The sequence below is a fragment of the Lycorma delicatula genome, chromosome 2, assembly GCF_047948215.1.
Source record: "Lycorma delicatula isolate Av1 chromosome 2, ASM4794821v1, whole genome shotgun sequence".
Taxonomy (NCBI): domain Eukaryota; kingdom Metazoa; phylum Arthropoda; class Insecta; order Hemiptera; family Fulgoridae; genus Lycorma; species Lycorma delicatula.
In genome coordinates, this window is record NC_134456.1 from 104,302,295 (window position 1) to 104,314,548 (window position 12,254).

Sequence of the window (12,254 nt, forward strand, 5' to 3'; positions counted from 1 at the left end):
GCTCATCGAACACACACACGTACAAACGTACATACGAACATCCGAAAAATGTCTATCCAGTTTTTTGGGTTTTCTGGGTTCCTTAGGTGTCAAAACGTAAAGATCTGGTGAAAACCACATATGCCTAAAATAAATTAATCGCTCCTAAATTGGAGCGATTAAAATACTTTTCCTTCTAAAGCTACAGCTCTGCAGTAGCGCTAGACGGAAAATTAAAATTAATAATATCTGTTATAAACAAGAAAATAAAATATTTATAAATAAATATATTTATTAATATTTATTTCTGTATTTTCTATAAAAACTTTAGAACTGAATTTTTCTTGTAATTAATTTACCACATTGGCTCCAACTTTGTGTCGTGGAAATATGAAATAGAAATTTTGTAACGTTATAAAAATGGCATGCCAGACAGGAATTCGAACCCAAGACCTCCGGATGAAAAGCTGAGACGCTAGCACTATGCCGCTGAGATCGATGAAGCCACTCCAACGATACTGAGATGAACTGGTTTTACAATTACTAAAATTTACTAAAATAAGTCAAATTTTATTAAATGTTAAAAATTAATTATTTTTCATTCCTTTTTATTTAAGTATTCTCCGATACAAATCAAAAGCTACACTTTAAACAATCTCCAGTGTAGCAGATTTATTTAATTCCTTTAACTACGCTCTTGAAATAATACTAAGATGATTTTATGTTGAGGGAAATTGCATTAAATAACTGCGCTGTTTCAGTAATGAGCTGACCTTACTTCAAAAGGTAATATATATATATATATATATATATACCTAATAATTTATGTAATTTAAGTCATGATTATCATTTCCATTTCATACAAATTAAACCGGAAATTTCTGACTTAATGTTAAAGTTTCCTGTTTATTATGTGTTCATTATTTCTAACAGCAAACGGACATTTATACAAACCAAAATATAAATAGTCGTAATAAAATAAAAATATAAATAAAATATGAAAAAATTAATCGTTTTAAAAATAAAAATTATTATTTATTTCTTTAGAAGAAATAAATTTAATTTAAAGAATAAAGTAATTAATTTTTTTTAATTTTTCTTAATTTAAATTTAGATTTTTCATTAAGAATTATTAATTTTTAAACGTAACATTTATTGAGCACATCATGTTAAAAATTTCAACAGATTTTTAAGAATACTTCTTATTTTCAAAAATTATTGTTTCCACTCCGTAGCTAATTAAAATTGTGTGAAAAATCACAATTTCAAAAAAAAATCTCGTATTTACTGAAAACCGAAACAGTTATAATTTTTAAATGGTTGTCATAACAAAAAAATTCGTCAGAAAATATTTTTAAATACATAAAGAAAACTACTCTATTTTGTGACTCATATTTTAATTAAAATACAGCAAGAACGTCGCAAGAGTAGCTATATTAAAGGGAAAAGTATGATCATCACGTCAAAAATGGGCATCGTTTTATTTAAAATCTTTACGTTCTAGGGTCCAACTAGTTTGTACAGACAAAAAAGATTATATGTATCTACGTACATACGTACCTAAGTATGCGAGTGACACTGCGTTTGGCCTTATATCTGAGGATTTAACAAAACTTTTCTTAAAATTTGCTTCAAATATTTAAATGCATGGGTCAATGATCACATTTTTTTTTTAATTCGCTGAGCAGGTGAGGGAATATCGCGTAAAACCAATTTCGATTTTCTTCAGAGGCATTTTACAGAAAACTTTATTAAAGCGAATTTGTTACCTACAACCACATATAAATTATCTAAAATATTTTTTCAGAAACTCATCCACCACAACTTAAAATTGAGATTTATATTTTATGCCCTTTTTCTTTATCTCCCTTCGGTTTAACTTTTTTCTTTTTTAATTGTTTTTAAATTTTATATTTCATAAATAGAGTTAACAAAAAATGTCTACGATTTGTTTTAGATTATAGACCGCGGATGTAAAATGTAGAAGTGTTTTTTTATTTTTTTTATTTTAGCCTTTATTGAAGAGGATGCTACATTTAGAGAAAAAATTTCTTAAGCAAATATGTTAAGCTTAACTTATATATATTTTTAGAAAACGTTTTCTTAAAATTTATTCCTCAGCTCAAAAATGTACGTAATCTGTAATTTGTTTTTGGTCCCCACTCTTTTAATAATAATTTCCCGTTAAATATAGCTAGTATAGCTATATTAAAGGGAAAAGTATGGTTTTCATGTCAAAAATGGGGTATCGGGTTTTTTTCGATCACTACTTAAAGGGCTACTAAAGTGATAGTCGTTCTGGTACCTACACTACATTCCAGACCCAGATTAAAATAACTGTTTACATTTTCCCCACAACTTAAGGAATTTCCTAAAATTAAAAATTTTTTTATTCGAAATTGGATGCTAAAATCTTATTTTGGTAATCATGACTTGACCGTGGTAGCCAGGAATGTCATGCAAGATTTTTTTGTTTATATATATACTTCACTGGAAAATAGAAGAAAATAAAAACTGAAAAGAGATAACCATTTAAAATTCCAACCGCCTTCGATTTGATGTATCATCACGTTGCTTGCTTTTCTTTCTGTAACGTTAATCGAAGTACAGTATGGAAATCTCGATTTTTTAAAAAAATAATTATGGTATCACATTTCAGAATATAGAATGATTCATTCAGAATATCGTTTAAATAGTTTATTTCAAAATTAATAGTCTTTTTTTATTTATTCATATTATTCATTAATGAACCAGATATTTATCTATTAATTTTAATTTATTGAAAATTTATTTACATTATAAACTCCGTATAGGTAAATAATTTTGATTAATCGGTTGACAGATCAGCACAATCTCACGGAATTTTATATTGTTTTTTTTTTTTTTTTTTTCATTAATTAAAACCAACAAAGTAAACCATGCTTTAGCCTTAGCAATATGTCTAATTGTAATATGATTAATCGTTTTTAAAAAATACTATACACATTATGGAACTTTATATTTGAAGAAATATTTATTTATAAACATACAGCTTTTTGTAATAAACTTTTCTTAAAATTTAATTTAATTTTTTTAAATATTAAACTATTTACAACAGTATTGCAAAAAAAAATTATTTAACAATATTTACTCGTATAACAAATATATTCAAACAAAAAAAAAACAAAATATAAGTTTTTACTAACTTTAAATTTAAAAGATTAAGGTTTATTGTTTATTTAACCTTACGAAATAAATAAACAAATGTATATCTAGAAATAGAGCAATAAATGACATTCATATTATGCGAATAATATCAAAATTTTGATATTTTTCGCAATTATTGGTCCAATTTACTTCCTGTAACTTCCTGAAAATACATTTTGGTTTTTTTTAAAATCGTAGGAGATTTATGATTACAAATCTGATTAATTAAAAATTTCATTTTAATATTTATGAGAAACACAGCGAAATAAAACTGACAGAATTCTATAATTTTATAATATTTTCTATAATTATTATTTAATATTATAATAATTATTATTAAATCTTTTGCTGTGTATTCTATCAGGAAATTTAACCCATTTTTAAAAGAGCTCTGAGAAATCCATCTTTTACAACATTCTCTGATGAGGTCACAGTCTGTGATATGAACAAAGATGTACATCACAAAGATGTGATATGAACATGCAAGATGATGTACTTGCATCAGCCATACTAAAACTGAAAAAAAATATTAACAAGAAATGCAGTCGAGCATCCGTTTTATCCAGCATATACTATATAAAGACACATCGAATTTTCATACCTATTATTGATTCTTCAATACAAATACATGCAATTAATACAAATACACATTCATGCAATTAAAGAAGTTACCGCGATGCAAAAATCAACTCTGTTTACCCAAAATACTATTAATTTATTGCATACTAATTAAATTTTATGTAACAGGTTTTATTAGTTTAAACAAAATAAAATATATATTTTTTCTATTATATATATTCTTTTTTGAAGGATTAAGATAGTGTAATTTTTGTAATTAGCTAAAAATGGATGTTTTCCAAAAGTCTTATCACTCGGAATTTATTTAAAATTTTGGAAGATCCAATTGGAAGATTCTTGGAAGATCATTACCAAAGAAATTTGGACCATTTGAAAGCGCCCTAGAGTTTCAAACGCCGGCGACCGAATTACAATATTACCGTTCAAACGCACGTTAAGCTCAATCGTAAACAACATGGCGTGCAGGCATTTTGTGTTCTAGTCAGTAATAACAGTTTAGCGTGCGTTTTAACAGCTTTTTAGGATCGATCTACTATCGGTTAAGAATATTTGTCGCTTTTTAAGCCATTTTAAGAATCGGAGTATTTATCTAATGGGAAAAATGTACAACGAAATCAAGAGGCTTTTAAGTGAAGCCCAAAAACGTCTACTCCTCGCGGTAGCCGAGAACTAGCAATCGCTCATATGACTATTTGATGTTTGTTACGACGACGCTTGCATTTTTCACAAGAAAAAGATACGATTTCTGCGATGTGCGCTTAGTCGATAAGGACGACAATAGGTTAAAATACGTTAATACGGTTAATTTTTAGTCATAAAGTAACATTTAATTTAAGCAGTAAACCCTTTCAAGTCATAATATTCGCATAACGGGATTTAAGAATCCGCACAAGTTCGTACAGCAGGATCAAGATTCACCAATATTTAATCGTTTTTGTGCAGTTTCGTTTACAAAAAACTTTACGGCCCTTTCTTTTTTTAAGGAAATATAGTATTAAGGCATTCTTATCTTGAGATGCTGCAAGAAGGGCATTTTCCACAACTAAATGAAGAATCTATTTTTCCATTTTACAGCGAAATGAGGCTCCGCAACATCGGCACAACCGAGTTCGTCGTTTGTAAATGAAACATTGCCTAAAACTGGATAGGGTGTACGGAAGCCCAAGACTTGGGACTACATTCTTGGCCCCCGAAGATCCCCATACATAAGTGTTTATGTTCTACCATTACCTGCTGATTTAGATGAGCTGAAAACCAGGATCACAACTGCAGTAACAGAAGACTGTCACGTCTGAAACGCCGTGAAACACGTTCCGGAAGAATTCAGCTATTTCTTGATGTTATCCGTGCAGCGATGGAAGACATACAGTAACTTGGGTAGTAAAAGTTTAAACATTTTTGAATAGTATGTAATATGTCTTCTAATTTTAACACATTATTCTTATCAAATATATCTGATTAAATTCGGACCATTCTTTATGCACTCGGTATTTTAATGTTTTAATATCAAATAGATAACTCTGCATATGGTTAAAAAATGAAAAAACAATGAATTATGTACACATTTTAAAAATGAATTATTTTAAATAAACAAAACCGTTCTGATATTTCGTTTTTACATTTGACTTTTTTTTCGAATTCTCTGTTTAGAAAAGAAATACTTCCATATCCTAGAACACTTAGTATTTGTGTTTTATTTAATTATCTATTTGTTTTAATTTCTTTTTTATAGATTAACTAAATAACATTTGATTCTTTCTCGATAAAATGTTGTTCATAAGTTTGTTAAAAATAATTTTTTCCATTAAAAGGAACGTTAAATAAAAGAAATAGCTGTTTTTTGCCAAAAATTCTTCGTCAATTAAAAATATATTTTTTAATTTTTATTTATTTAAATTTTATATATAAAATAAATTTTATTTATATTTTTATTTATTTAAACCTACTTAGTTTTCAGAGAAAAAACTAAGGAAATAATATATTTAGCTATGTTTTTGTTTGAAATTATACTTTTCAAAAAGGAAAGATACGTTTAAGCGTTTAAATTAATTTTTCTAAACTAACTTGTATACTGAATAATCACATGTACTACCCTGGCAGTTTTAAAATTAAATTGAAATTTTAGATTCTTTTTTTGTTTTCAACCTAACCTTTACGTTATTTTATTCATAAAGTATTTTTTTACTTTGAACATTTTCTTATATTTATCCATATAAAATGAATTCGTTTAAAATTAGTACTTTATTGCGCTAAAAAATGCAAGTTCCTTTTAAGATGTAATTTTTTTTTTTGAAACTTTTTTAATAGATATTCTTTATTTTTGTAGTACGCGGTATTCTTAAAACCAATGTTTTTATTCGTTAAAAATAGGTTATACGATTAAAGTAAAATATATAGCTTGTATTTTTATACATGAATTTAATTAAACCCAAGATACATATTTCAATTTCCCATCAATAAATTTGAGTTTGTAATGTAGTGAATTACTTAAAATAATAAATTTATAAAATATGATTTATTATGGTAATGTCCTGCAAATTTTCGTAAAAAGTTTCTTATCTTTAATATTAAACACAGCTAACTGTTTAGCAGTGGTTCTGTCGTGAGATTTTAATAATTTTACATACAAGAAATTGGCAAAATTCTTTTAATGATTAAAATATTTTATTATATAAAACATACTGGCACACTGATAGGCAATTTTTAATGCAATTTTATTGGTGATTAATACCAAATCCTAATTTATGGAATTAAGAAAAATAATCAAGATCCAAAAGCAAGTCAAATTATAGCGTATATATTTTTCTGGTACTTAAACTCTCGCTTTTTATAACCGTTAAGTAATAAAATATTATATAATCTCTGAACAGTTAATACTCTAATAAATTTAATAAAGCATTTTCTTATAATATTTTATTGATGTATAAAAAACTTACGAATTGTTTATTATGGCACGTTAATTAATAATTATGCAATATAGTAAATATAAAAGTGGCGTTTCCGAATGGTGATGTCTTTAATAAATTAACAAACCGTAATAATTAAGAGAAGATATCATGTGTAAATACTGTAATATTCTATTTGTCACGAGCAGATTCTGAACTAGATTCATTTGTGAGTTATGCTCTAATAAACTTAATAACAAAGCATTTTCTTATAGAAGTGTGTGTGTGTATATACACACTTAAATTATTGTGAAAATAATTAATAATTTTTCAACATGTCATGTCATGTCATGTCAATTTAATAATTTTTTTTTTCATTTTCTTTTGATATGGGTAAATTTGATCTACATTGATACAACCTTTTAAATTCGTTACTCTAGTAGATAATATAGCATTTTCAGAGTGCATTTAAACAAAATACTTTTTTTACTCTTGGTTATTCTCCTTTTAAACACACTGCTTACGAAATACAGCAATTTAAATTTGTAACATTCATTATTTTGTAGATTTGGAGAAGAAATCTTTTATGTTTGTTGCTTTAAATTGTTAATGTCAATATAATTTCATATTCATTTAATTTTTTTATCAGAGATTGTAAAACTTTGCGTATCTTACAGCCATTATAGTTTTAAATGAGTTCAACTGAATCATTCAAGTAATCAGATATTATTATAATACTGCTATTGATCAATACAAGTCGACAAGGTAAAATTCATATTCGTGGAGGACCTCAGCACTGTTGTCAATTCGTTCTAAACAAGAAATTCTAAATAATAAATATTGTCTGTATAAAATAGGTTTGGAATCTGTAATTTCTTTCCGATTTCGCTAATAACACAAAAATATTAAATTACATTAATGTATTCATAAATGAAATAAATTTAGAATTAAATTAAGCTTAGAATTCAAAACATTTAAGAAATTCTCTCCTAATAACACATCTGTCGAAATCATTTACTTCATATTACGAGGAGTAAATTTCTTTTAATCTTTGGCGTTTGAATTTGAGAATCATTAACCTCTGCTTCGTATCCGATTATCCTGATGTCAATTACTGCAGACCAGCTAAAATTTAACAATCTGCAGGCACGTCGCTTTCACAAGAGGCAATAATCCATCTTTTCTTTGTCTACGAACTTTATAACCGTAAACACCAAGACGACGCGATTCACTGCGATGAAGTTTTCTTGACATCTTAACACAACTACTTTTAATTAACAACTGTTTCAATTTCCAATGCAAAGAACAGAGAAAATTTGTTTTTATTAGTAATAACACCTCTAAAAGATTACGTAAAACTTCACGCCTAATTTAAACTTTTAACCCATAATTTTATGACTTACGCGATTATTTGTCATAATTTCATTACTTAAGCCAACATATTTAAAAAATTTATACTTATTTACTTGTATATACTTTTTTTTAGCATGATAGTATATTTACATCATGTGTTTTTTTTTTAAAAAAGAACATTGACTAAGAAAACAATTGTTATTACAAAATAACAAGGCAAAACATAAAATGCGTTATTTATACAAATGTAGCCATAATTAAGCAGAAGGAAAACTGATGTTTTATTACTAAACACTGAAATTGATACAATGTTATCTAACACTGTCATGATATGCGTCTGCATCCGTACACCAAGGCGGTGTTTAAAACAGCAACGTAATCTCACGGCAGAAGTCGCTATTATTTACTTGTACCACTGGAACGTGACTGTTCACAGCAGTAGTTTGTAAACTCTCCAAATGTGCCCCTCGCATTAATAGTATTTTACATTTAAATTTAAAAAACCTTTTTTCTACATATCAGATAAAATTTACTTGAATAAATAAAAATACCGATACATTAGACAAACTCAGATAGGATGATTGTAAACGTTTTCAGTAGGCTATCAGTTTATAATTAATCCCTTTTACTTCAACAAATTTCCCGCCCAATTATGTGTTTCGTATTGTACAACAATTTCAGTTGCGGTGTAATATGTTGATTGTGTAAATTGTATACATTAAGTAATTGCCGGATAACCAAATATTATTAAGCACTTCCTTTATTTACTTTTAAATTTACATTGAATTAATCATTACATTAAATCATAATAGTTTTATACTTTAGTTAAATACACATTTTTAAATATTTGTTAAACATCCTGTCTACTTATAACAGATGCAAAATTAGTTATGTTGTTTAGTTCACATTTTAAAGGAAGTAAAATTCATATAATCAATAATTAAATCTACAATAATTAAGATCAGCTGATTCAATTACAAAGAAGAAATAAGAAGATGACAGTATTTGTTCACATTAGGTAAGAGGATAAAGAAAATGAATGAATCGTAACACGTATTATTAATAATTATACTTAAAAAAAAATCATTTATTAAGATATAAAATCAAAACAGATGTGTTTTAATTCATATATATATATATATATATATATATATATATATATATACACAATTTTTAATGGAATGGCAGTACGAAAATAAGAAAAGAATTTGTATTCAATAAGCTTTAATTTTGCTAACATTATTAATTTTTATCTACAATATTTATAATTTTAATGAAAATTATTCTTTGAATTCATGTAAAAACTGTATGTTTCAGTTAATTTGCTTGCCTACAGTTTTATTTTAATATTTACTCAAGAATTATTATTTATTAAATTTTTGGTTAATTATCTTTGTCATTAAAAATAGTCATGTTTTCTGTATATTCCTTACTTCATTATAAACGAAATATTTTTTATGTCTATTACTAATTACCACATATATTATTCACATTAATTTTTTACTATTGAGATCCTTGAAAACAGTCAATTAGGTTATTAATTCAATTCGTATTCCAGTTCAATAAAAGCTTAAATTCAATTAGATATCAAGACAGTAATTATCCATCCACTAAATCCATGTTGAGATCGTAGCTGTGTGAAATAACTAAAATCAATAAGCTGAAAAGAGTGACAAAATAAATTATTTTTTCCTTAAGGTAGGTTTACAATAGCTATGTTATATAACAGTGTACATATAATAGTCTACGTAACATTCTGGCAAAATTCTGAAGGAAACGAAAATACTGATCGAGACCTTTACTACAAGACCGTTGTCGTGATTTTATGGTCGACCTGAAAAAATATGATATTGACTCTTTAACAATGGAAATTCACTGTGTTGGTAGTTTCAAAAACGCTTCGTATCCCAAGTTTTGATTTTAAATTGTTAACGAAAATGACTGGACCGAAAATAACGAAATAATATAAAATAATTATAAGTAATTAGTGCAATGGGAATTTATTTTCATATTTCTCATCTGATTAACTTCTTGCTAATTTTCATCAGTTCACACCAATTTACCGAAAATGGTATTGAATATTTTTATTTTTGATAAATAATAGCATATTATATCCAAACCACTTTTATTTTAAATCTTCTGCACCATCCATTCATAACTTTCTTAGCTTCTCTTTGAAATTTGTCTATTAGATATCGCAACTTCTTTTCAATTTTAGCGTTATTTGTTCCCATTTCTCTACAGATTTCAGTCCTCGCATTTTGTTTTTTATTCCTGACTTTATATTTCGATCAAATACAGGCTTTCTCTAAACAATTATATGAATTTTTCCACACCACCTTCGTTCCATAATGTTTCATTAGATTCACTATTTTTAGCATTCACAATTCCATCACAATTTAACTAAAAAAATATATCTGTATGAACAGTACGGGTAAATATTTTTCACAAAAACGGCGACGCCAATTAATGTCAGCTAGAGGATGAATGAATGTGACGAACAATGTTCATGATAACAGAAATGTTTTCAGATATCTAAAATTCCAATTAGCAAATGTTTGCAACATCTTTGATCTTTACAGAAAACTTGGTAAGAGTTTTGCTATAAACAAGACAAATATGCTAATATTTTATAATAAAATTAAAGTAACGTTAAAATGGTATGGTAAAAAGTGTATTACCAAAATTGGAAGTTTTGACTGACGGTCTGCAAAATTACTGAAATTTGTAGTACGAGTATCGGAACTGACCGTTTAATTACTCATGATAAGCTGAATTACAACAAATCATGTTCAAGGGGAGTTCCGAGACAGTCGACTCAAGATCACAGAAATTCGAAGTCACATTAGAACGGAACTTTAACAACAGTATTTAGCAAAGTTAATACTTTTTTAGTTTGCACAGCTAATAATCATTTTGAGTTGGGAATCCAAACGTTAGAGTATTGGAATGAAAACATTCAGTTTGCTCCAAAAAAAAAGTTCAAATCTACACGTCAACCGATAAAGCGATGCTAACGGTGTTTTGGGGCAATAAAAACCCGATTTATTATTATTTTGAAGAATAACATACGATCAACAGCGAGTACTACTGTGACTATTGCTAGAAAATAAACTTGAAACCTGCAGTAAGGAGGATTCTCATACAAAAGATTATCTTTTGTATGATAATGGCCGCCCCATTAAAGCTTCCGTTCAAAGGACAAGGGAAGCTATTCAAAAGACTAGTCGGAAGTTGTTGCCCTATCCACTTTACAGTTACAATCTCCCAATATTTCTTTTTTTACGTGACAATGAGCGAATCAAGGATGACTGAAACACCAACTTGAACAATTCTCTTTATTACTGGAATAAAAACGCTCACAGAAAGACTGAACAAGTACGTAAATGAAGCCTGAGATTATGTTGAACAATAGGGTCAGTTTCATTGTCACTGAATAAATTTTTTTTCTACGGTCATTTCCCTCTAATTTTTGAACGACTCTCGCACGTAATGTATTGCGCCTTAAGAGTCCAGCTTTAAAACTGCCACTTATCATACTGAACTGAATCTGACTGAAGATATGGTACTAATGAAATGTCATAATGGAATGCAACTTCTGTGAGAGAAGTTTGAAACACAACTCCTTTAAAATTGGAAACTGATAATGTGAACTAGTAAAACTTATGGGAAAATATTTACCATTAGCAGAGATAAGTAAGTAGTGAAGACAGTTTTATTGATAATACCGTAATAAATATTGATGCAATTTTTCTATGGACGGTGAGAAAATTGATCAAGACTCGCTAGAAATTAACAATGGACTAGTTACATTGGCTAAATATTGTACAGATAGTAGGATACAATTATCAATATTGTGACGGTGTCAAATGATCTAGCAAGTCTTCACTGTTAATTTCTACAATTCTACATGATTAAACAGTGCCCTTGAAACGTATCATACATTATTTCTATTCAAATCCAAATAAGTTTTAAAAGCACCGCTTTGCTTGTACTTTCTTGTCTCACGCTAGGCTTCTGACATGATATAAATTCCCCAATTTTTTTTTTTTTTTAATAAAGAATACATAGCATTAGACAAATCTGCGGTTAAAAGGTGTGGAGAACTGACCAGTTCCTTTTTCCTTTTGAAGCATAGAAAACAATTTTACGATGATTTAAAAAAGATGATGCTTACAGACGCAAATACTTAATTAAATACTATAAAGAGCTTAAACTGTTGTAATCGAAGTATACTTATCTATTTCTCCTTTTATAGAGCTGAAATTTATG